The sequence below is a fragment of the Sinohyriopsis cumingii genome, chromosome 10 (genome assembly GCF_028554795.1).
Source record: "Sinohyriopsis cumingii isolate HCF-2022 chromosome 10, ASM2855479v2, whole genome shotgun sequence".
Taxonomy (NCBI): Eukaryota; Metazoa; Mollusca; class Bivalvia; order Unionida; family Unionidae; genus Sinohyriopsis; species Sinohyriopsis cumingii.
The window spans coordinates 48,832,125-48,858,822 of record NC_142970.1 but is presented as its reverse complement, the minus strand read 5'-3'; the positions used below and the strand labels follow the sequence as shown (position 1 = coordinate 48,858,822).

General features: G+C 33.5%; 2 non-coding genes across 2 annotated transcripts; both read left to right on the top strand.

Annotated features, from left to right (window-relative positions):
- Window positions 1–4,317: 4,317 nt before the first annotated feature.
- Trnak-cuu (transfer RNA lysine (anticodon CUU)) lies at window positions 4,318–4,390 on the top strand. The gene has a single exon. It is a non-coding gene; the product is annotated as a tRNA-Lys (tRNA).
- Window positions 4,391–15,519: 11,129 nt separating this feature from the next.
- On the top strand, window positions 15,520–15,592 carry Trnak-cuu (transfer RNA lysine (anticodon CUU)). The gene has a single exon. It is a non-coding gene; the product is annotated as a tRNA-Lys (tRNA).
- Window positions 15,593–26,698: the final 11,106 nt, after the last annotated feature.

Here is a 26,698-nt window from a genome sequence, read left to right as displayed (position 1 = left end):
AGTCCCATTTGGTTCACTATTATACAATAATTGGTGATAAGCGAAATGGCGGACTACAGTTAACTGATATAAAGATGAAAATGTATGCATTCAGACTAAAATTTTTAACAAGATACTTTGATGTGAATTGCCATGCTATGTGGAAAAATACCTTTGATCACTTTTTATCTACTGTCCTGAACATGAGGTTGACCAAAGAGTTGTTTCTCATGTCTTTAAATAAGCAACAATTGAATACCCTACCTATATTTTACAGAGAAATGTTTCATGCATGGGAAAAACTTAGAAATAATATCGATACAAATATTGATGTGAGGAATGTTTTTGAACAACCTCTCTTTTTAAATCCTAATATTACATGTGCTGGTAAAACGTTGTTTTTCGCAGAATTTATAGAAGCAGGAATTGTTCGTGTTCAGGATATTACATATGAATTTGTACCTGGAATACTACCTTATAGAGCTATTCAAGAAATGATATACAAATCAAATTCTGAGATCAAAACAGATAAGATAAAAAAAGACTATAATTGCATAATAGAAAGTATACCATTAGGCTGGAGAAATATTGTTGCAACAGAGTCAAAACCCACTGTAACCAATGGGAGAAATAATATGTTTCTCAGAGTTGATACAAAATTATATGACCTCTGTTTATGTACAACACAACTATTTTACAAGCTTTTATGTACGTTGATTTTTCAAGAACCAGCTTCTGTTTCCTTTTGGAGTAAGATATTTAGTTTGGAAAAGCATAAATACTGGAAATTGATACATCTACCTTTCAAGACCCCAGATTGTATAGATTTGGATTACAGAATAATGCACAATCGAATATTTACAAAAGAAAGACTAAAATACTATGGCAAAATTGATAATGACTTATGTCCAGTGTGCCAGTTGGAAACAGAGGATTTATTTCACATGTTTTTGAAATGTCCTGAATTAAGCTCTTTTAAGAATTATATTGTATATATAGTTGAGATTCTTTTTAAAAATTGTAGAATTGGTGTTCTCAATAGCACTTCTTTTGAACAAATGCTCATGATAGGATATAACAAAGAAACAAAATCAGTAAATAGCTATTTTTTGAACTACATTCTGAGCATTGCTCGATTGTGCATTTACAAAAGAAGAAACATTATGTCGTTATTAGGGAAACAAATAGACATCGAAAGATTGTTCCAATATTTGACTAGAAAATATATATTATATGCGTATCAACATTACAAAGACAAAAATCAGACTTTGATAACGAAATATTCTGTTAAAGATAATCCTTTAATGAGAAAGGAAGAGGATAAACTGTTTATTACATTGTAGAATCATTGTTTTGTACTAAAGCATTACAAAATATAATTTTAGAATCATTGTTCTGTAATATAGCTTAACAAAATAATATTGTAGAATCATTATTTTGTAATATAGCATTACAAACTACTACGTACATACTGACTGTATACTTTTAACTTATATACTGTACAAAGCGTTTTTTAAATAAAGAAAGAAAACAAAAAAAAAGCAAGGGACTCTTAATCCCGGGGTCGTGGGTTCGAGCCCCACATCGGGCGTGTATATTTTAATAGCTACAGCTTTGTTTGTAAATACAGTTTTTAGTGGCGTATTTCTCATCAATATTTTGCCGTAGTAATTTGCACTTTCTCAAAATTCCACAGCAAAACACCTCTTTTGTTGAATTTGCTTGTAAGGTAGGTAAACATTTGAATTATTTGACTTCTGAGCGTAACCTGGTCACCCAAGAATCATGTTCGTTTTTCAAAATCCCATCTCGTTTAATTTTCATTAAGTGTTTTCGAATTTTCCTCTTCATTTGGATACGAGGAATTGCATAATTGAGTTGAATAAACACATTTTCTTCTTGCTATAGTTTTTTAAACAAATATCCCATAAGAGACCTTTTTGTGATTCGACTAGTCCCATATTAGCTTTTTTAATTTTAAGTGTTTTGTAGCTAATTATAAGTGATCTATCGTTCAGACATCAGCAGTTAATCTGTTACCGTCATATAAGTTTCTGGTAGGGATCTTTCACACCAAAGAATCTGGTAACGAATATTCTAAGATAAAGTGATATATGCTGTATTGAGCTTAATACATAATAACAATCACAAATGTTAAGGACAATCGTCAATGTAAAGTTCTAAGACTAAATAGAAGGTATATAGTCGTGTTAGATATGGCACATCACCATCGGATGTTGAAGAAAAAACTTTCTTTTGGCTGTTGACTTATCAGACTAAGGTTTGTTTTGAGAAAGGTACAGCTAGTAATATCGTTCTTCAGTCATCGCCTGGATATTTATGTCATGGCATGAACTAAATACTGCGTTGTAATTAGTCGATAGTGAAACCATTATTCTAAAGAAATTTTTAATTAACATGGAACAATATGACACCGGAAGCAGACGAATTCACAATATGAACAATCTCGGCCTTTGCTGTCCTAACCAACATCCTGCAGTTTACAAGAGGAGTATCACCAAGCACATCAGATCGATGTGTATTCGTGCAACTACTTCCAAACTATATTCAAAATAACAAAGTCAAACCAAAATAGAAAATATTCAAAGAAAGTTTGATGATTAAATATAAGGTATATATTCATATTAGATGTGATAAGAACACATCGGGAATTGAAGAAACGACGTCGGACTGGCTCTTGGTTTGTATAACACGTTTCTCTTGCTCTGAGAAGGCACAACTAGTGTTCGTCATTTAATATCGCACGGCTATTAACGTCAGATCGTGAAACATACCTCCCACGTAATTCGTCACAATTGGGGGTTTTATATTTAACAAATTTGTTTCCCTTGATCAAGATGCCGGCGGAAAGAGACAAGTTCACGATCGGGTCAATTTTGGTCAATCATATCCTAAATTACATGTTGCACTCCACAATTACCGAAAACATGAAACTGATGTGTATTCTTACAACCAATCCCTACGATATTTCACAACATGACGGATGTGATGTAGCGACGTTTCAATCGGCTGTCTTATCAGCGTACAGACTGGTACAAGGCTGTAAAAATGCTAAAGGTTATTCACAATACGTTAAGTGATATGAGGCGACTGAGAAAAATACCTACTTATATTGTTCTTTTCAAGTCAATTTTCGTTTAACAGACGAACATAGTGATATAGAAACAGGCATCTAAGCAAAACACAAATAACACAAATACGTCAGCAAACACACACAAACAAGGAGAGGTTCATAGTCTTCATGACTAATTTTTATGTGTAATAAACCCAGCGGATGTTAAAGCAAATACGTCGGAAATGAAAAATATAGCGTCTGCCTTTTCTTTGCCTGTCTAATGATACATCTCGATAGACTTTTTTCACATACGAATGACTGGTTTATATTGTATGAGATATCTCTTGACGAGAAAAGGTAATATATGTTTACAATATCAGTCGGTAGAGCACGGGACTCTTAATCCCGGGGTCGTGGGTTGGAGCCGCACATTGGGCGATTCGATTTTGATTATAGTGCTTTATATGACAGAGGACAATTTTATGTGATAAAATAACATTTTGCACACTGTCTTAACATTTTACTACGCATCATTGTGAGTTAAGAATACGAAATCAACTTGAGGAGAAAAGGGAATAACTGTGATCAATATCAGCCTGGTTAACACAAGACTGGTAAATACAACTTTTAGATGTATATGTCTCCTTATTGTTTGCTTTATATAGCTGATGATTAGGTTGAACAGTGCTGAACTTTTTTATAGTTTGTACTTTGCCATAAACTTCCACACCGCGTCATCGTGGAGTAACATGTTTTGCGAAAGTTTTTGTAAGGTAATTAATAATTTGATTTATTTGATTTTAGAGTTTGACCCAAATATGTTGTTCATTTATCCCGCCATATTCCTGTTTTTTGTTTGTATTAAGTTTGCTTAGACTTTCTATCTTATGGTACGTGAAATTGTATAATTGCACTGAATAGAGAAATAGTCTGTTATCGTTTCAAAAAAAGTATTTCGCAAGAGACCTTTTGGGTTCAAGGTAATCACAAAATACATTTTTCTAATTTTACATGGTTAATCATATACGATATATTTTCCTTCAGTTTGGAAGTTAATCTTTGGTGCATAAGTTTTAATGACATGGTCTCATAATTTTGCCATATCGATGTATCACACGAAAGAGTTTGTTACCTAACATTCTTTTTTTCAGTCACCATGAGTAAATTTTATGTGAAATAATGACAGCTAATGTTGTGTTTTTTTATGATATATAAATACGATGTCTCTTGATGAGAAAAGTCAATAGATGTTAACATTATCTGCCCGGTTAGCTCAGTCGGTAGAGCACGGGACTCTTAATCCCGGGGTCGTGGGTTCGAGCCCCACATCGGGCGTGTATATTTTAATAGCTACAGCTTTGTTTGTAAATACAGTTTTTAGTGGCGTATTTCTCATCAATATTTTGCCGTAGTAATTTGCACTTTCTCAAAATTCCACAGCAAAACACCTCTTTTGTTCAATTTGCTTGTAAGGTAGGTAAACATTTGAATTATTTGACTTCTGAGCGTAACCTGGTCACCCAAGAAACATGTTCGTTTTTCAAAATGCCATCTCGTTTAATTTTCATTAAGTGTTTTCGAATTTTCCTCTTCATTTGCATACGGGGAATTGCATAATTGAGTTGAATAAACACATTTTCTTCTTGCTATAGTTTTTTAAACAAATATCCCATAAGAGACATTTTGTGATTCGACTAGTCCCATATTAGCTTTTTTAATTTTAAGTGTTCTGTAGCTAATTATAAGTGATCTATCGTTCAGACATCAGCAGTTAATCTGTTACCGTCATATAAGTTTCTGGTAGGGATCTTTCACACCAAAGAATCTGGTAACGAATATTCTAAGATAAAGTGGTATATACTGTATTGAGCTTAATGCATAATAACAATCACAAATGTTAAGGACAATCGTCAATGTAAAGTTCTAAGACTAAATAGAAGGTATATAGTCGTGTTAGATATGGCACATCACCATCGGATGTTGAAGAAAAAACTTCCTATTGGCTGTTGACTTATCAGACTAACGTTTGTTTTGAGAAAGGTACAGCTAGTAATATCGTTCTTCAGTCATCACCTGGATATTTATGTCATGGCATGAACTAAATACTGCGTTGTAATTAGTCGATAGTGAAACCATTATTCTAAAGAAATTTTTAATTAACATGGAACAATATGACACCGGAAGCAGACGAATTCACAATATGAACAATCTCGGCCTTTGCTGTCCTAACCAACATCCTGCAGTTTACAAGAGGAGTATCACCAAGCACATCAGATTGATGTGTATTCGTGCAACTACTTCCAAACTATATTCAAAATAACAAAGTCAAACCAAAATAGAAAATATTCAAAGAAAGGTTTGATGATTAAATATAAGATATATATTCATATTAGATGTGATAAGAACACATCGGGAATTGAAGAAACGACGTCGGACTGGCTCTTGGTTTGTATAACACGTTTCTCTTGCTCTGAGAAGGCACAACTAGTGTTCGTCATTTAATATCGCACGGCTATTAACGTCAGATCGTGAAACATACCTCCCACGTAATTCGTCACAATTGGGGGCTTTATATTTAACAAATTTGTTTCCCTTGATCAAGATGCCGGCGGAAAGAGACAAGTTCACGATCGGGTCAATTTTGGTCAATCATATCCTAAATTACATGTTGCACTCCACAATTACCGAAAACATGAAACTGATGTGTATTCTTATAACCAATCCCTACGATATTTCACAACATGACGGATGTGATGTAGCAACGTTTCAATCGGCTGTCTTATCAGCGTACAGACTGGTACAAGGCTGTAAAAATGCTAAAGGTTATTCACAATACGTTAAGTGATATCAGGCGACTGAGAAAGTACCTAATTGTATTGTTCTTTTCAAGTCAATTTTCCATTAACAGACGAACATAGTGATATAGAAACAGGCATCTAAGCAAAACACAAATAACACAAATACGTCAGCAATCACACACAAACAAGGAGAGGTTCATAGTCTTCAAGACTAATTTTTATGTGTAATAAACCCAGTGGATGTTAAAGCAAATACGTCGGAAATGAAAAATATAGCGTCTGCCTTTTCTTTGCCTGTCTAATGATACATCTCGATAGACTTTTTTCACATACGAATGACTGGTTTATATTGTATGAGACATCTCTTGACGAGAAAAGGTAATATATGTTTACAATATCAGTCGGTAGAGCACGGGACTCTTAATCCCGGGGTCGTGGGTTGGAGCCGCACATTGGGCGATTCGATTTTGATTATAGTGCTTTATATGACAGAGGACAATTTTATGTGATAAAATAACATTTTGCACACTGTCTTGACATTTTACTACGCATTATTGTGAGTTAAGAATACGAAATCAACTTGAGGAGAAAAGGGAATAACTGTTATCAATATCAGCCTGGTTAACACAAGACTGGTCAATACAACTTTTAGATGTATATGTCTCCTTATTGTTTGCTTTATATAGCTGATGATTAGGTTGAACAGTGCTGAACTTTTTTATAGTTTGTACTTTGCCATAAACTTCCACACCGCGTCATCGTGGAGTAACATGTTTTGCGAAAGTTTTTGTAAGGTAATTAATAATTTGATTTATTTGATTTTAGAGTTTGACCCAATAATGTTGTTCATTTATCCCGCCATATTCCTGTTTTTTGTTTGTATTAAGTTTGCTTAGACTTTCTATCTTATGGTACGTGAAATTGTATAATTGCACTGAATAGAGAAATAGTCTGTTATCGTTTCAAAAAAAGTATTTCGCAAGAGACCTTTGGGGTTCAAGGTAATCACAAAATACATTTTTCTAATTTTACATGGTTAATCATATACGATATATTTTCCTTCAATTTGGAAGTTAATCTTTGGTGCATAAGTTTTAATGACATGGTCTCATAATTTTGCCATATCGATGTATCACACGAAAGAGTTTGTTACCGAACATTCTTTTTTTCAGTCACCATGAGTAAATTTTATGTGAAATAATGACAGCTAATGTTGTTTTTTTATTATGATATATAAATACGATGTCTCTTGATGAGAAAAGTCAATAGATGTTACCATTATCTGCCCGGTTAGCTCAGTCGGTAGAGCAGAAGACTTCCGGTTATGACATCAGAAGGAAAACGCGTTTGATGATCGCTCCGTGAATTTTCAAGTTTTTTTTCCTTTAATAGACATTTTTGCTGTTTTAATTTGTTACAGGTACGTTGATAAGATTTGTTTGATCGCATTCATATATAAGTGAGATATATTTTGAGTGTGTGGATAACTTTATCCACCACACAAAATATTATTTTCTGTGACAATGAATACAAAGCCTGGTCGTGCTGCACGTGCAGCACAAGGAGCTGACTCACACTCTAATGACACCAGTGGAATAGCTAACAATAAGAATGGCATGTCGAGTAACATTGATAGACAGACAGGAGCTTCTCGTCGTTTTGGGAAAGAATGTACCGTGGTGATTGATGTAAAGGATGTGAAGAAAATAAAGGCAAGTGATATTGTTAGAAGTGTAGAAGAATTAACCGGAGATATGTCGGTCTATGCAGTTGTGCCCAAAGGTGCAAATTTGTATGAGGTCACACTACCGAGTAAGGAAGTAGCATATAATACCTTGTGTGGAATTGATATTGGAAGTGAACATTTTGATTGTACTCTTTTATATTCAGACACTATTATTGTGTCAATTCTTCATTTACCAGCATACATCACAGATGATGATATAAGTATGAAGCTCGGTGAATACGGAGTAGAACTTCTTTCTCCCATTCAACGCAGATATTATCCTGGAACTAGTGTAGCTGATGGGACTCGTTATGTCAAATGTAAATTTCCACAGCAGGTAAAATCCTTGCCTTACAGTCTGAAATTTCAGACTGTCAATGGTCAACAATACTTTAGAGTATTACACAATAATCAAGTTAAGGTATGTTCTAGATGTCTTGATCCGGGACATGTTATAAAAGACTGCCCTGATTTTGTATGCTACAAGTGTGGGGAGCAAGGCCATGTAGCAAAAAATTGCACAAGGCAAAGATGTGAAAGTTGTGGAAGTTTTCCTCTTATGTGTACATGCAGGATATGCGACAAATGCCACAAAGAGGCGCAAACATGTATGTGTTACAGAGAAGCCATTGCAGGCATTCATTCGCAAGTTGATGATGATATGAGGGAAGACATATTGGAGTTACAGAGTGACGAAGATGATAAAGAAGAAATTGAGAATGCAAAAAAAGATAATGAGAGTGGAGAAAGTGGGGAAGAAAAAGAAAGAATTGGAGTTGATATGACCAATGTAGAAATAGAATCTGAGGAAGTAAACAACAATCATACAATTGGAGATGGATCGGGGACAGATTCAGATGATGACAGGAAGATGGCTGCAGACGTTGTTGAAAGATCAAACGAATCACGTACATGTCAAGAAAACGGTACTAATATCGAAAATTTCAAAGTAGTACAAAGGAGAAGGAGAAGGTTTAATCCAGTACCTAATATGAAGATGAATAGCATGCGACTAACACCTATGAAGAAATGATCAAACACTCAACATTTTTTAATACTTTCAATACACTCATCATAATCGTGGCTTTAAATATTGTATCTCTAAATATAAATGGCTTGCGTAATTTGAATAAACTAAAGTCTGTTTTAGAAATATTTAAAGAGAAAAGAGGCCATATTTTATTATTGCAAGAAACCTTTTGGGATGATGAGTTTGTTGAAAGTATTAGAGAAAATGAGATTTGGAATGGTGACATATTTTATAGTAATGCTGACAATAGGAGGGCAGGTGTTGCTGTTTTAGTAGTGAGAGAATTGAGAAATCAGGTGACACAAGAAATGATTGTAAAGGGTAGGATTTTACATCTTAAAATAGCTATTGATGATAAAGTGATTGATTTAATCAATATTTATGCTCCAAATGTTGTGAAGGAAAGGTTTAACTTTTTCATGAAGCTAAATACGTATTTACATAACAGTACTAGTGATAGCACTATCCTGGCTGGTGATTTTAATACAACTTTAGCAGGTATTGATCGAAATAACAAAGCCTTACATATTGATGAGGTAGCAGTGCGTGAACCTTTTAAAATTATTCATGATAGGAATATTACCGATTTATGGAGATCACGAAATCCTAGTACTCGTAGTTTCTCCAGAAAACAAGTTGTGCTAGGCGAAATGAAGCAGAGTAGAATAGATTATTTTTTGATTTCCTCAAAATTGCACTCCAATGTGCAAAATATTTATTATGCAGATACATCCTTTAGTGATCATTCTTTTGTATACCTTAAACTAAATACCTGCAAAGTGGAAAAAGTGCCCGGATTATGGATATTAAATAACAATGTTCTTTTTGAGGAAAAATATGTACAAAGAGTGAAATCAATTCTTACCGAGGGGAAAACTGACGAAATGTATTTCAGTGAACCACTCATTTGGTGGGATAATGTAAAATACAAAATTAAAAAATTTTCCCAAGTATACTGTACAAGAAGAAATAAGGAAAGATTACAAGAATACTTTACATTGCAAAATAAATTAAAATCATTTTCAGAAAAAGTCGCAAATAAAGAACCATATGACATTAACAAATATGAAGAACTAAAACATCAGCTAAGTGACTATGAAACTGATTTTTGTCGGGGTGCTATATTGAGATCTAAGGCCAAATGGGCAATTGAAAGCGATAGAAATACTAAATATTTTCTAAATCTTGAGAAATATCGACACAACAAAAATGTAATCAATGAATTGATTGATGATGATGGTGTAATTATTTCAAATACAAGCGGAATCTTAGATGAAATACATCAGTTTTATAGTCATTTATATTCTTCGGTAACTGTTGATGATAATTGTACTGATTCACTTTTAAATTTTGTAAACTGTTCTGTATCTGATGAGGATAAAGATATGTGTGATGCCATAATAACAGTTGATGAAATACATACAGCTATAAAAGGGATGGCTAAAAATAAAAGCCCCGGCCCGGACGGATTGACAGTAGAGTGGTATTGTAAATTTTATGATTGTATATATGATATTCTGTTGCACATCTTTCAGAGTGTTAAGAATGACAATATTATGTCGAGATCAATGAGATTTGGGGTTATATCACTTATTTATAAAAATAAGGGGGATAATAGAAGATTGCAAAATTGGCGTCCTATCAGTTTACTTAATGTAGATTATAAAATTTTGGCAAGGATTTTGTCTACACGTTTAAAAATGGTATTACCCAAAATTATTTCTCAAACTCAGACATGTTGTATAGTTGGGAGAGATATTGCTGATACTATAGTCACTGTAAGAGATATTATAGATATGGTTGAGAGAGACAATCTTGAGGGATATATCTTAAAAATTGATCAAGAAAAAGCGTTTGACAGAGTTTGCCACTCATATTTGATTTCTGTTTTACGAAAGTTCGGTTTTGGTGACAATTTTATTCAGTGGATAAAGATATTTTATAATGAAATTAAAAGTAGTGTTAAATGCAATGGTCATCTAACGAAACCCTTTTTAATTAAAAATTCAGTCAGACAAGGTTGTCCTATATCAGCAATGTTATATGTATTAGCAGCAGAACCCTTAGGACTCGCTATCAAAGCAAATCCCACTATCAAAGGTATTCCACTCCCACTGTCTACTAATACAAGTAAAGTTTTTCAACATGCAGATGATACAACCTTGACATTAGCGGATACGCAATCCATTAATCAATCTTTTAATGTACTTGACTTGTATTGTAAAGGATCTGGTGCAAAGGTGAACAAGGAAAAGACAGAACTTCTGTGTATTGGATCTGGTAAACTTACTGATGATTATTGCAAACAATTACAAATTCAAATGTGTGATCAAGTCATCTTAATTTTGGGAGCTTATGTGGGAAAATGTGCAAAGTTATGTGAGCAACTGAACTGGAATGATAGATTGTCTAAAATTAAAAACTTATTGCAACTGTGGTCACAGAGATATTTGACAATACAAGGAAAAGTAACAGTTGTTAATAACTTATTAGTTTCTAGAGTATTATACATAGTGTCAGTTCAGCCTCTTCCTGATATGATTGCTGATGAATTGAAGCAATTATTTCTCAGATTTATCTGGTCAGGAAAGTCCCATTTGGTTCACTATTATACAATGATTGGTGATAAGCGAAATGGCGGACTACAGTTAACTGATATAAAGATGAAAATGTATGCATTCAGACTAAAATTTTTAACAAGATACTTTGATGTGAATTGCCATGCTATGTGGAAAAATACCTTTGATCACTTTTTATCTACTGTCCTGAACATGAGGTTGACCAAAGAGTTGTTTCTCATGTCTTTAAATAAGCAACAATTGAATACCCTACCTATATTTTACAGAGAAATGTTTCATGCATGGGAAAAACTTAGAAATAATATCGATACAAATATTGATGTGAGGAATGTTTTTGAACAACCTCTCTTTTTAAATCCTAATATTACATGTGCTGGTAAAACGTTGTTTTTCGCAGAATTTATAGAAGCAGGAATTGTTCGTGTTCAGGATATTACATATGAATTTGTACCTGGAATACTACCTTATAGAGCTATTCAAGAAATGATATACAAATCAAATTCTGAGATCAAAACAGATAAGATAAAAAAAGACTATAATTGCATAATAGAAAGTATACCATTAGGCTGGAGAAATATTGTTGCAACAGAGTCAAAACCCACTGTAACCAATGGGAGAAATAATATGTTTCTCAGAGTTGATACAAAATTATATGACCTCTGTTTATGTACAACACAACTATTTTACAAGCTTTTATGTACGTTGATTTTTCAAGAACCAGCTTCTGTTTCCTTTTGGAGTAAGATATTTAGTTTGGAAAAGCATAAATACTGGAAATTGATACACCTACCTTTCAAGACCCCAGATTGTATAGATTTGGATTACAGAATAATGCACAATCGAATATTTACAAAAGAGAGACTAAAATACTATGGCAAAATTGATAATGTCTTATGTCCAGTGTGCCAGTTGGAAACAGAGGATTTATTTCACATGTCTTTGAAATGTCCTGAATTAAGCTCTTTTAAGAATTATATTGTATATATAGTTGAGATTCTTTTTAAAAATTGTAGAGTTGGTGTTCTCAATAGCACTTCTTTTGAACAAATGCTCATGATAGGATATAACAAAGAAACAAAATCAGTAAATAGTTATTTTTTGAACTACATTCTGAGCATTGCTCGATTGTGCATTTACAAAAGAAGAAACATTATGTCTTTATTAGGGAAACAAATAAACATCGAAAGATTGTTCCAATATTTGACTAGAAAATATATATTATATGCGTATCAACATTACAAAGACAAAAATCAGACTTTGATTACGAAGTATTTTGTAACAGATAATCCTTTAATGAGAATAGAAGAGGATAAAGTGTTTATTACATTGTAGAATCATTGTTTTGTACTATAGCATTACAAAAAAAATTTTAGAATCATTGTTCTGTAATATAGCTTAACAAAATACTATTGTAGAATCATTGTTTTGTAATATAGCATTACAAACTACTATGTACATACTGACTGTATATTTTTAACTTTTATACTGTACAAAGCTTTTTTAAATAAAGAAAGAAAAAAAAAAAAAAAAAAAAGCACGGGACTCTTAATCCCGGGGTCGTGGGTTCGAGCCCCACATCGGGCGTGTATATTTTAATAGCTACAGCTTTGTTTGTAAATACAGTTTTTAGTGGCGTATTTCTCATCAATATTTTGCCGTAGTAATTTGCACTTTCTCAAAATTCCACAGCAAAACACCTCTTTTGTTCAATTTGCTTGTAAGGTAGGTAAACATTTGAATTATTTGACTTCTGAGCGTAACCTGGTCACCCAAGAATCATGTTCGTTTTTCAAAATGCCATCTCGTTTTATTTTCATTAAGTGTTTTCGAATTTTCCTCTTCATTTGGATACGAGGAATTGCATAATTGAGTTGAATAAACACATTTTCTTCTTGCTATAGTTTTTTAAACAAATATCCCATAAGAGACCTTTTTGTGATTCGACTAGTCCCATATTAGCTTTTTTAATTTTAAGTGTTCTGTAGCTAATTATAAGTGATCTATCGTTCAGACATCAGCAGTTAATATGTTACCGTCATATAAGTTTCTGGTAGGGATCTTTCACACCAAAGAATCTGGTAACGAATATTCTAAGATAAAGTGGTATATGCTGTATTGAGATTAATACATAATAACAATCACAAATGTTAAGGACAATCGTCAATGTAAAGTTCGAAGACTAAATAGAAGGTATATAGTCGTGTTCGATATGGCACATCACCATCGGATGTTGAAGAAAAAACTTCCTATTGGCTGTTGACTTATCAGACTAAGGTTTGTTTTGAGAAAGGTACAGCTAGTAATATCGTTCTTCAGTCATCACCTGGATATTTATGTCATGGCATGAACTAAATACTGCGTTGTAATTAGTCGATAGTGAAACCATTATTCTAAAGAAATTTTTAATTAACATGGAACAATATGACACCGGAAGCAGACGAATTCACAATATGAACAATCTCGGCCTTTGCTGTCCTAACCAACATCCTGCAGTTTACAAGAGGAGTATCACCAAGCACATCAGATCGATGTGTATTCGTGCAACTACTTCCAAACTATATTCAAAATAACAAAGTCAAACCAAAATAGAAAATATTCAAAGAAAGGTTTGATGATTAAATATAAGGTATATATTCATATTAGATGTGATAAGAACACATCGGGAATTGAAGAAACGACGTCGGACTGGCTTTTGGTTTGTATAACACGTCTCTCTTGCTCTGAGAAGGCACAACTAGTGTTCGTCATTTAATATCGCACGGCTATTAACGTCAGATCGTGAAACATACCTCCCACGTAATTCGTCACAATTGGGGGCTTTATATTTAACAAATTTGTTTCCCTTGATCAAGATGCCGGCGGAAAGAGACAAGTTCACGATCGGGTCAATTTTGGTCAATCATATCCTAAATTACATGTTGCACTCCACAATTACCGAAAACATGAAACTGATGTGTATTCTTATAACCAATCCCTACGATATTTCACAACATGACGGATGTGATGTAGCAACGTTTCAATCGGCTGTCTTATCAGCGTACAGACTGGTACAAGGCTGTAAAAATGCTAAAGGTTATTCACAATACGTTAAGTGATATCAGGCGACTGAGAAAGTACCTAATTGTATTGTTCTTTTCAAGTCAATTTTCCATTAACAGACGAACATAGTGATATAGAAACAGGCATCTAAGCAAAACACAAATAACACAAATAAGTCAGCAATCACACACAAACAAGGAGAGGTTCATAGTCTTCAAGACTAATTTTTATGTGTAATAAACCCAGCGGATGTTAAAGCAAATACGTCGGAAATGAAAAATATAGCGTCTGCCTTTTCTTTGCCTGTCTAATGATACATCTCGATAGACTTGTTTCACATACGAATGACTGGTTTATATTGTATGAGACATCTCTTGACGAGAAAAGGTAATATATGTTTACAATATCAGTCGGTAGAGCACGGGACTCTTAATCCCGGGGTCGTGGGTTGGAGCCGCACATTGGGCGATTCGATTTTGATTATAGTGCTTTATATGACAGAGGACAATTTTATGTGATAAAATAACATTTTGCACACTGTCTTAACATTTTACTACGCATCATTGTGAGTTAAGAATACGAAATCAACTTGAGGAGAAAAGGGAATAACTGTGATCAATATCAGCCTGGTTAACACAAGACTGGTAAATACAACTTTTAGATGTATATGTCTCCTTATTGTTTGCTTTATATAGCTGATGATTAGGTTGAACAGTGCTGAACTTTTTTATAGTTTGTACTTTGCCATAAACTTCCACACCGCGTCATCGTGGAGTAACATGTTTTGCGAAAGTTTTTGTAAGGTTATTAATAATTTGATTTATTTGATTTTAGAGTTTGACCCAAATATGTTGTTCATTTATCCCGCCATATTCCTGTTTTTTGTTTGTATTAAGTTTGCTTAGACTTTCTATCTTATGGTACGTGAAATTGTATAATTGCACTGAATAGAGAAATAGTCTGTTATCGTTTCAAAAAAAGTATTTCGCAAGAGACCTTTTGGGTTCAAGGTAATCACAAAATACATTTTTCTAATTTTACATGGTTAATCATATACGATATATTTTCCTTCAGTTTGGAAGTTAATCTTTGGTGCATAAGTTTTAATGACATGGTCTCATAATTTTGCCATATCGATGTATCACACGAAAGAGTTTGTTACCTAACATTCTTTTTTTCAGTCACCATGAGTAAATTTTATGTGAAATAATGACAGCTAATGTTGTGTTTTTTTATGATATATAAATACGATGTCTCTTGATGAGAAAAGTCAATAGATGTTAACATTATCTGCCCGGTTAGCTCAGTCGGTAGAGCACGGGACTCTTAATCCCGGGGTCGTGGGTTCGAGCCCCACATCGGGCGTGTATATTTTAATAGCTACAGCTTTGTTTGTAAATACAGTTTTTAGTGGCGTATTTCTCATCAATATTTTGCCGTAGTAATTTGCACTTTCTCAAAATTCCACAGCAAAACACCTCTTTTGTTCAATTTGCTTGTAAGGTAGGTAAACATTTGAATTATTTGACTTCTGAGCGTAACCTGGTCACCCAAGAAACATGTTCGTTTTTCAAAATGCCATCTCGTTTAATTTTCATTAAGTGTTTTCGAATTTTCCTCTTCATTTGCATACGGGGAATTGCATAATTGAGTTGAATAAACACATTTTCTTCTTGCTATAGTTTTTTAAACAAATATCCCATAAGAGACCTTTTGTGATTCGACTAGTCCCATATTAGCTTTTTTAATTTTAAGTGTTCTGTAGCTAATTATAAGTGATCTATCGTTCAGACATCAGCAGTTAATCTGTTACCGTCATATAAGTTTCTGGTAGGGATCTTTCACACCAAAGAATCTGGTAACGAATATTCTAAGATAAAGTGGTATATACTGTATTGAGCTTAATGCATAATAACAATCACAAATGTTAAGGACAATCGTCAATGTAAAGTTCTAAGACTAAATAGAAGGTATATAGTCGTGTTAGATATGGCACATCACCATCGGATGTTGAAGAAAAAACTTCCTATTGGCTGTTGACTTATCAGACTAACGTTTGTTTTGAGAAAGGTACAGCTAGTAATATCGTTCTTCAGTCATCACCTGGATATTTATGTCATGGCATGAACTAAATACTGCGTTGTAATTAGTCGATAGTGAAACCATTATTCTAAAGAAATTTTTAATTAACATGGAACAATATGACACCGGAAGCAGACGAATTCACAATATGAACAATCTCGGCCTTTGCTGTCCTAACCAACATCCTGCAGTTTACAAGAGGAGTATCACCAAGCACATCAGATTGATGTGTATTCGTGCAACTACTTCCAAACTATATTCAAAATAACAAAGTCAAACCAAAATAGAAAATATTCAAAGAAAGGTTTGATGATTAAATATAAGGTATATATTCATATTAGATGTGATAAGAACACATCGGGAATTGAAGAAACGACGTCGGACTGGCTCTTGGTTTGTATAACACGTTTCTCTTGCTCTGAGAAGGCACAACTAGTGTTCGTCATTTAATATCGCACGGCTATTAACGTCAGATCGTGAAACATACCTCCCACGTAATTCGTCACAATTGGGGGCTTTATATTTAACAAATTTGTTTCCCTTGATCAAGATGCCGGCGGAAAGAGACAAGTTCACGATCGGGTCAATTTTGGTCAATCATATCCTAAATTACATGTTGCACTCCACAATTACCGAAAACATGAAACTGATGTGTATTCTTATAACCAATCCCTACGATATTTCACAACATGACGGATGTGATGTAGCAACGTTTCAATCGGCTGTCTTATCAGCGTACAGACTGGTACAAGGCTGTAAAAATGCTAAAGGTTATTCACAATACGTTAAGTGATATCAGGCGACTGAGAAAGTACCTAATTGTATTGTTCTTTTCAAGTCAATTTTCCATTAACAGACGAACATAGTGATATAGAAACAGGCATCTAAGCAAAACACAAATAACACAAATACGTCAGCAATCACACACAAACAAGGAGAGGTTCATAGTCTTCAAGACTAATTTTTATGTGTAATAAACCCAGTGGATGTTAAAGCAAATACGTCGGAAATGAAAAATATAGCGTCTGCCTTTTCTTTGCCTGTCTAATGATACATCTCGATAGACTTTTTTCACATACGAATGACTGGTTTATATTGTATGAGACATCTCTTGACGAGAAAAGGTAATATATGTTTACAATATCAGTCGGTAGAGCACGGGACTCTTAATCCCGGGGTCGTGGGTTGGAGCCGCACATTGGGCGATTCGATTTTGATTATAGTGCTTTATATGACAGAGGACAATTTTATGTGATAAAATAACATTTTGCACACTGTCTTGACATTTTACTACGCATTATTGTGAGTTAAGAATACGAAATCAACTTGAGGAGAAAAGGGAATAACTGTTATCAATATCAGCCTGGTTAACACAAGACTGGTCAATACAACTTTTAGATGTATATGTCTCCTTATTGTTTGCTTTATATAGCTGATGATTAGGTTGAACAGTGCTGAACTTTTTTATAGTTTGTACTTTGCCATAAACTTCCACACCGCGTCATCGTGGAGTAACATGTTTTGCGAAAGTTTTTGTAAGGTAATTAATAATTTGATTTATTTGATTTTAGAGTTTGACCCAATAATGTTGTTCATTTATCCCGCCATATTCCTGTTTTTTGTTTGTATTAAGTTTGCTTAGACTTTCTATCTTATGGTACGTGAAATTGTATAATTGCACTGAATAGAGAAATAGTCTGTTATCGTTTCAAAAAAAGTATTTCGCAAGAGACCTTTGGGGTTCAAGGTAATCACAAAATACATTTTTCTAATTTTACATGGTTAATCATATACGATATATTTTCCTTCAATTTGGAAGTTAATCTTTGGTGCATAAGTTTTAATGACATGGTCTCATAATTTTGCCATATCGATGTATCACACGAAAGAGTTTGTTACCGAACATTCTTTTTTTCAGTCACCATGAGTAAATTTTATGTGAAATAATGACAGCTAATGTTGTTTTTTTATTATGATATATAAATACGATGTCTCTTGATGAGAAAAGTCAATAGATGTTACCATTATCTGCCCGGTTAGCTCAGTCGGTAGAGCAGAAGACTTCCGGTTATGACATCAGAAGGAAAACGCGTTTGATGATCGCTCCGTGAATTTTCAAGTTTTTTTTCCTTTAATAGACATTTTTGCTGTTTTAATTTGTTACAGGTACGTTGATAAGATTTGTTTGATCGCATTCATATATAAGTGAGATATATTTTGAGTGTGTGGATAACTTTATCCACCACACAAAATATTATTTTCTGTGACAATGAATACAAAGCCTGGTCGTGCTGCACGTGCAGCACAAGGAGCTGACTCACACTCTAATGACACCAGTGGAATAGCTAACAATAAGAATGGCATGTCGAGTAACATTGATAGACAGACAGGAGCTTCTCGTCGTTTTGGGAAAGAATGTACCGTGGTGATTGATGTAAAGGATGTGAAGAAAATAAAGGCAAGTGATATTGTTAGAAGTGTAGAAGAATTAACCGGAGATATGTCGGTCTATGCAGTTGTGCCCAAAGGTGCAAATTTGTATGAGGTCACACTACCGAGTAAGGAAGTAGCATATAATACCTTGTGTGGAATTGATATTGGAAGTGAACATTTTGATTGTACTCTTTTATATTCAGACACTATTATTGTGTCAATTCTTCATTTACCAGCATACATCACAGATGATGATATAAGTATGAAGCTCGGTGAATACGGAGTAGAACTTCTTTCTCCCATTCAACGCAGATATTATCCTGGAACTAGTGTAGCTGATGGGACTCGTTATGTCAAATGTAAATTTCCACAGCAGGTAAAATCCTTGCCTTACAGTCTGAAATTTCAGACTGTCAATGGTCAACAATACTTTAGAGTATTACACAATAATCAAGTTAAGGTATGTTCTAGATGTCTTGATCCGGGACATGTTATAAAAGACTGCCCTGATTTTGTATGCTACAAGTGTGGGGAGCAAGGCCATGTAGCAAAAAATTGCACAAGGCAAAGATGTGAAAGTTGTGGAAGTTTTCCTCTTATGTGTACATGCAGGATATGCGACAAATGCCACAAAGAGGCGCAAACATGTATGTGTTACAGAGAAGCCATTGCAGGCATTCATTCGCAAGTTGATGATGATATGAGGGAAGACATATTGGAGTTACAGAGTGACGAAGATGATAAAGAAGAAATTGAGAATGCAAAAAAAGATAATGAGAGTGGAGAAAGTGGGGAAGAAAAAGAAAGAATTGGAGTTGATATGACCAATGTAGAAATAGAATCTGAGGAAGTAAACAACAATCATACAATTGGAGATGGATCGGGGACAGATTCAGATGATGACAGGAAGATGGCTGCAGACGTTGTTGAAAGATCAAACGAATCACGTACATGTCAAGAAAACGGTACTAATATCGAAAATTTCAAAGTAGTACAAAGGAGAAGGAGAAGGTTTAATCCAGTACCTAATATGAAGATGAATAGCATGCGACTAACACCTATGAAGAAATGATCAAACACTCAACATTTTTTAATACTTTCAATACACTCATCATAATCGTGGCTTTAAATATTGTATCTCTAAATATAAATGGCTTGCGTAATTTGAATAAACTAAAGTCTGTTTTAGAAATATTTAAAGAGAAAAGAGGCCATATTTTATTATTGCAAGAAACCTTTTGGGATGATGAGTTTGTTGAAAGTATTAGAGAAAATGAGATTTGGAATGGTGACATATTTTATAGTAATGCTGACAATAGGAGGGCAGGTGTTGCTGTTTTAGTAGTGAGAGAATTGAGAAATCAGGTGACACAAGAAATGATTGAAAAGGGTAGGATTTTACATCTTAAAATAGCTATTGATGATAAAGTGATTGATTTAATCAATATTTATGCTCCAAATGTTGTGAAGGAAAGGTTTAACTTTTTCATGAAGCTAAATACGTATTTACATAACAGTACTAGTGATAGCACTATCCTGGCTGGTGATTTTAATACAACTTTAGCAGGTATTGATCGACATAACAAAGCCTTACATATTGATGAGGTAGCAGTGCGTGAACCTTTTAAAATTATTCATGATAGGAATATTACCGATTTATGGAGATCACGAAATCCTAGTACTCGTAGTTTCTCCAGAAAACAAGTTGTGCTAGGCGAAATGAAGCAGAGTAGAATAGATTATTTTTTGATTTCCTCAAAATTGCACTCCAATGTGCAAAATATTTATTATGCAGATACATCCTTTAGTGATCATTCTTTTGTATACCTTAAACTAAATACCTGCAAAGTGGAAAAAGTGCCCGGATTATGGATATTAAATAACAATGTTCTTTTTGAGGAAAAATATGTACAAAGAGTGAAATCAATTCTTACCGAGGGGAAAACTGACGAAATGTATTTCAGTGAACCACTCATTTGGTGGGATAATGTAAAATACAAAATTAAAAAATTTTCCCAAGTATACTGTACAAGAAGAAATAAGGAAAGATTACAAGAATACTTTACATTGCAAAATAAATTAAAATCATTTTCAGAAAAAGTCGCAAATAAAGAACCATATGACATTAACAAATATGAAGAACTAAAACATCAGCTAAGTGACTATGAAACTGATTTTTGTAGGGGTGCTATATTGAGATCTAAGGCCAAATGGGCAATTGAAAGCGATAGAAATACTAAATATTTTCTAAATCTTGAGAAATATCGACACAACAAAAATGTAATCAATGAATTGATTGATGATGATGGTGTAATTATTTCAAATACAAGCGGAATCTTAGATGAAATACATCAGTTTTATAGTCATTTATATTCTTCGGTAACTGTTGATGATAATTGTACTGATTCACTTTTAAATTTTGTAAACTGTTCTGTATCTGATGAGGATAAAGATATGTGTGATGCCATAATAACAGTTGATGAAATACATACAGCTATAAAAGGGATGGCTAAAAATAAAAGCCCCGGCCCGGACGGATTGACAGTAGAGTGGTATTGTAAATTTTATGATTGTATATATGATATTCTGTTGCACATCTTTCAGAGTGTTAAGAATGACAATATTATGTCGAGATCAATGAGATTTGGGGTTATATCACTTATTTATAAAAATAAGGGGGATAATAGAAGATTGCAAAATTGGCGTCCTATCAGTTTACTTAATGTAGATTATAAAATTTTGGCAAGGATTTTGTCTACACGTTTAAAAATGGTATTACCCAAAATTATTTCTCAAACTCAGACATGTTGTATAGTTGGGAGAGATATTGCTGATACTATAGTCACTGTAAGAGATATTATAGATATGGTTGAGAGAGACAATCTTGAGGGATATATCTTAAAAATTGATCAAGAAAAAGCGTTTGACAGAGTTTGCCACTCATATTTGATTTCTGTTTTACGAAAGTTCGGTTTTGGTGACAATTTTATTCAGTGGATAAAGATATTTTATAATGAAATTAAAAGTAGTGTTAAATGCAATGGTCATCTAACGAAACCCTTTTTAATTAAAAATTCAGTCAGACAAGGTTGTCCTATATCAGCAATGTTATATGTATTAGCAGCAGAACCCTTAGGACTCGCTATCAAAGCAAATCCCACTATCAAAGGTATTCCACTCCCACTGTCTACTAATACAAGTAAAGTTTTTCAACATGCAGATGATACAACCTTGACATTAGCGGATACGCAATCCATTAATCAATCTTTTAATGTACTTGACTTGTATTGTAAAGGATCTGGTGCAAAGGTGAACAAGGAAAAGACAGAACTTCTGTGTATTGGATCTGGTAAACTTACTGATGATTATTGCAAACAATTACAAATTCAAATGTGTGATCAAGTCATCTTAATTTTGGGAGCTTATGTGGGAAAATGTGCAAAGTTATGTGAGCAACTGAACTGGAATGATAGATTGTCTAAAATTAAAAACTTATTGCAACTGTGGTCACAGAGATATTTGACAATACAAGGAAAAGTAACAGTTGTTAATAACTTATTAGTTTCTAGAGTATTATACATAGTGTCAGTTCAGCCTCTTCCTGATATGATTGCTGATGAATTGAAGCAATTATTTCTCAGATTTATCTGGTCAGGAAAGTCCCATTTGGTTCACTATTATACAATAATTGGTGATAAGCGAAATGGCGGACTACAGTTAACTGATATAAAGATGAAAATGTATGCATTCAGACTAAAATTTTTAACAAGATACTTTGATGTGAATTGCCATGCTATGTGGAAAAATACCTTTGATCACTTTTTATCTACTGTCCTGAACATGAGGTTGACCAAAGAGTTGTTTCTCATGTCTTTAAATAAGCAACAATTGAATACCCTACCTATATTTTACAGAGAAATGTTTCATGCATGGGAAAAACTTAGAAATAATATCGATACAAATATTGATGTGAGGAATGTTTTTGAACAACCTCTCTTTTTAAATCCTAATATTACATGTGCTGGTAAAACGTTGTTTTTCGCAGAATTTATAGAAGCAGGAATTGTTCGTGTTCAGGATATTACATATGAATTTGTACCTGGAATACTACCTTATAGAGCTATTCAAGAAATGATATACAAATCAAATTCTGAGATCAAAACAGATAAGATAAAAAAAGACTATAATTGCATAATAGAAAGTATACCATTAGGCTGGAGAAATATTGTTGCAACAGAGTCAAAACCCACTGTAACCAATGGGAGAAATAATATGTTTCTCAGAGTTGATACAAAATTATATGACCTCTGTTTATGTACAACACAACTATTTTACAAGCTTTTATGTACGTTGATTTTTCAAGAACCAGCTTCTGTTTCCTTTTGGAGTAAGATATTTAGTTTGGAAAAGCATAAATACTGGAAATTGATACACCTACCTTTCAAGACCCCAGATTGTATAGATTTGGATTACAGAATAATGCACAATCGAATATTTACAAAAGAGAGACTAAAATACTATGGCAAAATTGATAATGTCTTATGTCCAGTGTGCCAGTTGGAAACAGAGGATTTATTTCACATGTCTTTGAAATGTCCTGAATTAAGCTCTTTTAAGAATTATATTGTATATATAGTTGAGATTCTTTTTAAAAATTGTAGAGTTGGTGTTCTCAATAGCACTTCTTTTGAACAAATGCTCATGATAGGATATAACAAAGAAACAAAATCAGTAAATAGTTATTTTTTGAACTACATTCTGAGCATTGCTCGATTGTGCATTTACAAAAGAAGAAACATTATGTCTTTATTAGGGAAACAAATAAACATCGAAAGATTGTTCCAATATTTGACTAGAAAATATATATTATATGCGTATCAACATTACAAAGACAAAAATCAGACTTTGATTACGAAGTATTTTGTAACAGATAATCCTTTAATGAGAATAGAAGAGGATAAAGTGTTTATTACATTGTAGAATCATTGTTTTGTACTATAGCATTACAAAAAAATTTTTAGAATCATTGTTCTGTAATATAGCTTAACAAAATACTATTGTAGAATCATTGTTTTGTAATATAGCATTACAAACTACTATGTACATACTGACTGTATATTTTTAACTTTTATACTGTACAAAGCTTTTTTAAATAAAGAAAGAAAAAAAAAAAAAAAAAAAAAGCACGGGACTCTTAATCCCGGGGTCGTGGGTTCGAGCCCCACATCGGGCGTGTATATTTTAATAGCTACAGCTTTGTTTGTAAATACAGTTTTTAGTGGCGTATTTCTCATCAATATTTTGCCGTAGTAATTTGCACTTTCTCAAAATTCCACAGCAAAACACCTCTTTTGTTCAATTTGCTTGTAAGGTAGGTAAACATTTGAATTATTTGACTTCTGAGCGTAACCTGGTCACCCAAGAATCATGTTCGTTTTTCAAAATGCCATCTCGTTTTATTTTCATTAAGTGTTTTCGAATTTTCCTCTTCATTTGGATACGAGGAATTGCATAATTGAGTTGAATAAACACATTTTCTTCTTGCTATAGTTTTTTAAACAAATATCCCATAAGAGACCTTTTTGTGATTCGACTAGTCCCATATTAGCTTTTTTAATTTTAAGTGTTCTGTAGCTAATTATAAGTGATCTATCGTTCAGACATCAGCAGTTAATCTGTTACCGTCATATAAGTTTCTGGTAGGGATCTTTCACACCAAAGAATCTGGTAACGAATATTCTAAGATAAAGTGGTATATGCTGTATTGAGCTTAATACATAATAACAATCACAAATGTTAAGGACAATCGTCAATGTAAAGTTCGAAGACTAAATAGAAGGTATATAGTCGTGTTCGATATGGCACATCACCATCGGATGTTGAAGAAAAAACTTCCTATTGGCTGTTGACTTATCAGACTAAGGTTTGTTTTGAGAAAGGTACAGCTAGTAATATCGTTCTTCAGTCATCACCTGGATATTTATGTCATGGCATGAACTAAATACTGCGTTGTAATTAGTCGATAGTGAAACCATTATTCTAAAGAAATTTTTAATTAACATGGAACAATATGACACCGGAAGCAGACGAATTCACAATATGAACAATCTCGGCCTTTGCTGTCCTAACCAACATCCTGCAGTTTACAAGAGGAGTATCACCAAGCACATCAGATCGATGTGTATTCGTGCAACTACTTCCAAACTATATTCAAAATAACAAAGTCAAACCAAAATAGAAAATATTCAAAGAAAGGTTTGATGATTAAATATAAGGTATATATTCATATTAGATGTGATAAGAACACATCGGGAATTGAAGAAACGACGTCGGACTGGCTTTTGGTTTGTATAACACGTCTCTCTTGCTCTGAGAAGGCACAACTAGTGTTCGTCATTTAATATCGCACGGCTATTAACGTCAGATCGTGAAACATACCTCCCACGTAATTCGTCACAATTGGGGGCTTTATATTTAACAAATTTGTTTCCCTTGATCAAGATGCCGGCGGAAAGAGACAAGTTCACGATCGGGTCAATTTTGGTCAATCATATCCTAAATTACATGTTGCACTCCACAATTACCGAAAACATGAAACTGATGTGTATTCTTATAACCAATCCCTACGATATTTCACAACATGACGGATGTGATGTAGCAACGTTTCAATCGGCTGTCTTATCAGCGTACAGACTGGTACAAGGCTGTAAAAATGCTAAAGGTTATTCACAATACGTTAAGTGATATCAGGCGACTGAGAAAGTACCTAATTGTATTGTTCTTTTCAAGTCAATTTTCCATTAACAGACGAACATAGTGATATAGAAACAGGCATCTAAGCAAAACACAAATAACACAAATACGTCAGCAATCACACACAAACAAGGAGAGGTTCATAGTCTTCAAGACTAATTTTTATGTGTAATAAACCCAGCGGATGTTAAAGCAAATACGTCGGAAATGAAAAATATAGCGTCTGCCTTTTCTTTGCCTGTCTAATGATACATCTCGATAGACTTGTTTCACATACGAATGACTGGTTTATATTGTATGAGACATCTCTTGACGAGAAAAGGTAATATATGTTTACAATATCAGTCGGTAGAGCACGGGACTCTTAATCCCGGGGTCGTGGGTTGGAGCCGCACATTGGGCGATTCGATTTTTTATTATAGTGCTTTATATGACAGAGGACAATTTTATGTGATAAAATAACATTTTGCACACTGTCTTAACATTTTACTACGCATTATTGTGAGTTAAGAATACGAAATCAACTTGAGGAGAAAAGGGAATAACTGTTATCAATATCAGCCTGGTTAACACAAGACTGGTAAATACAACTTTTAGATGTATATGTCTCCTTATTGTTTGCTTTATATAGCTGATGATTAGGTTGAACAGTGCTGAACTTTTTTATAGTTTGTACTTTGCCATAAACTTCCACACCGCGTCATCGTGGAGTAACATGTTTTGCGAAAGTTTTTGTAAGGTAATTAATAATTTGATTTATTTGATTTTAGAGTTTGACCCAATAATGTTGTTCATTTATCCCGCCATATTCCTGTTTTTTGTTTGTATTAAGTTTGCTTAGACTTTCTATCTTATGGTACGTGAAATTGTATAATTGCACTGAATAGAGAAATAGTCTGTTATCGTTTCAAAAAAAGTATTTCGCAAGAGACCTTTTGGGTTCAAGGTAATCACAAAATACATTTTTCTAATTTTACATGGTTAATCATATACGATATATTTTCCTTCAGTTTGGAAGTTAATCTTTGGTGCATAAGTTTTAATGACATGGTCTCATAATTTTGCCATATCGATGTATCACACGAAAGAGTTTGTTACCGAACATTCTTTTTTTCAGTCACCATGAGTAAATTTTATGTGAAATAATGACAGCTAATGTTGTTTTTTTATTATGATATATAAATACGATGTCTCTTGATGAGA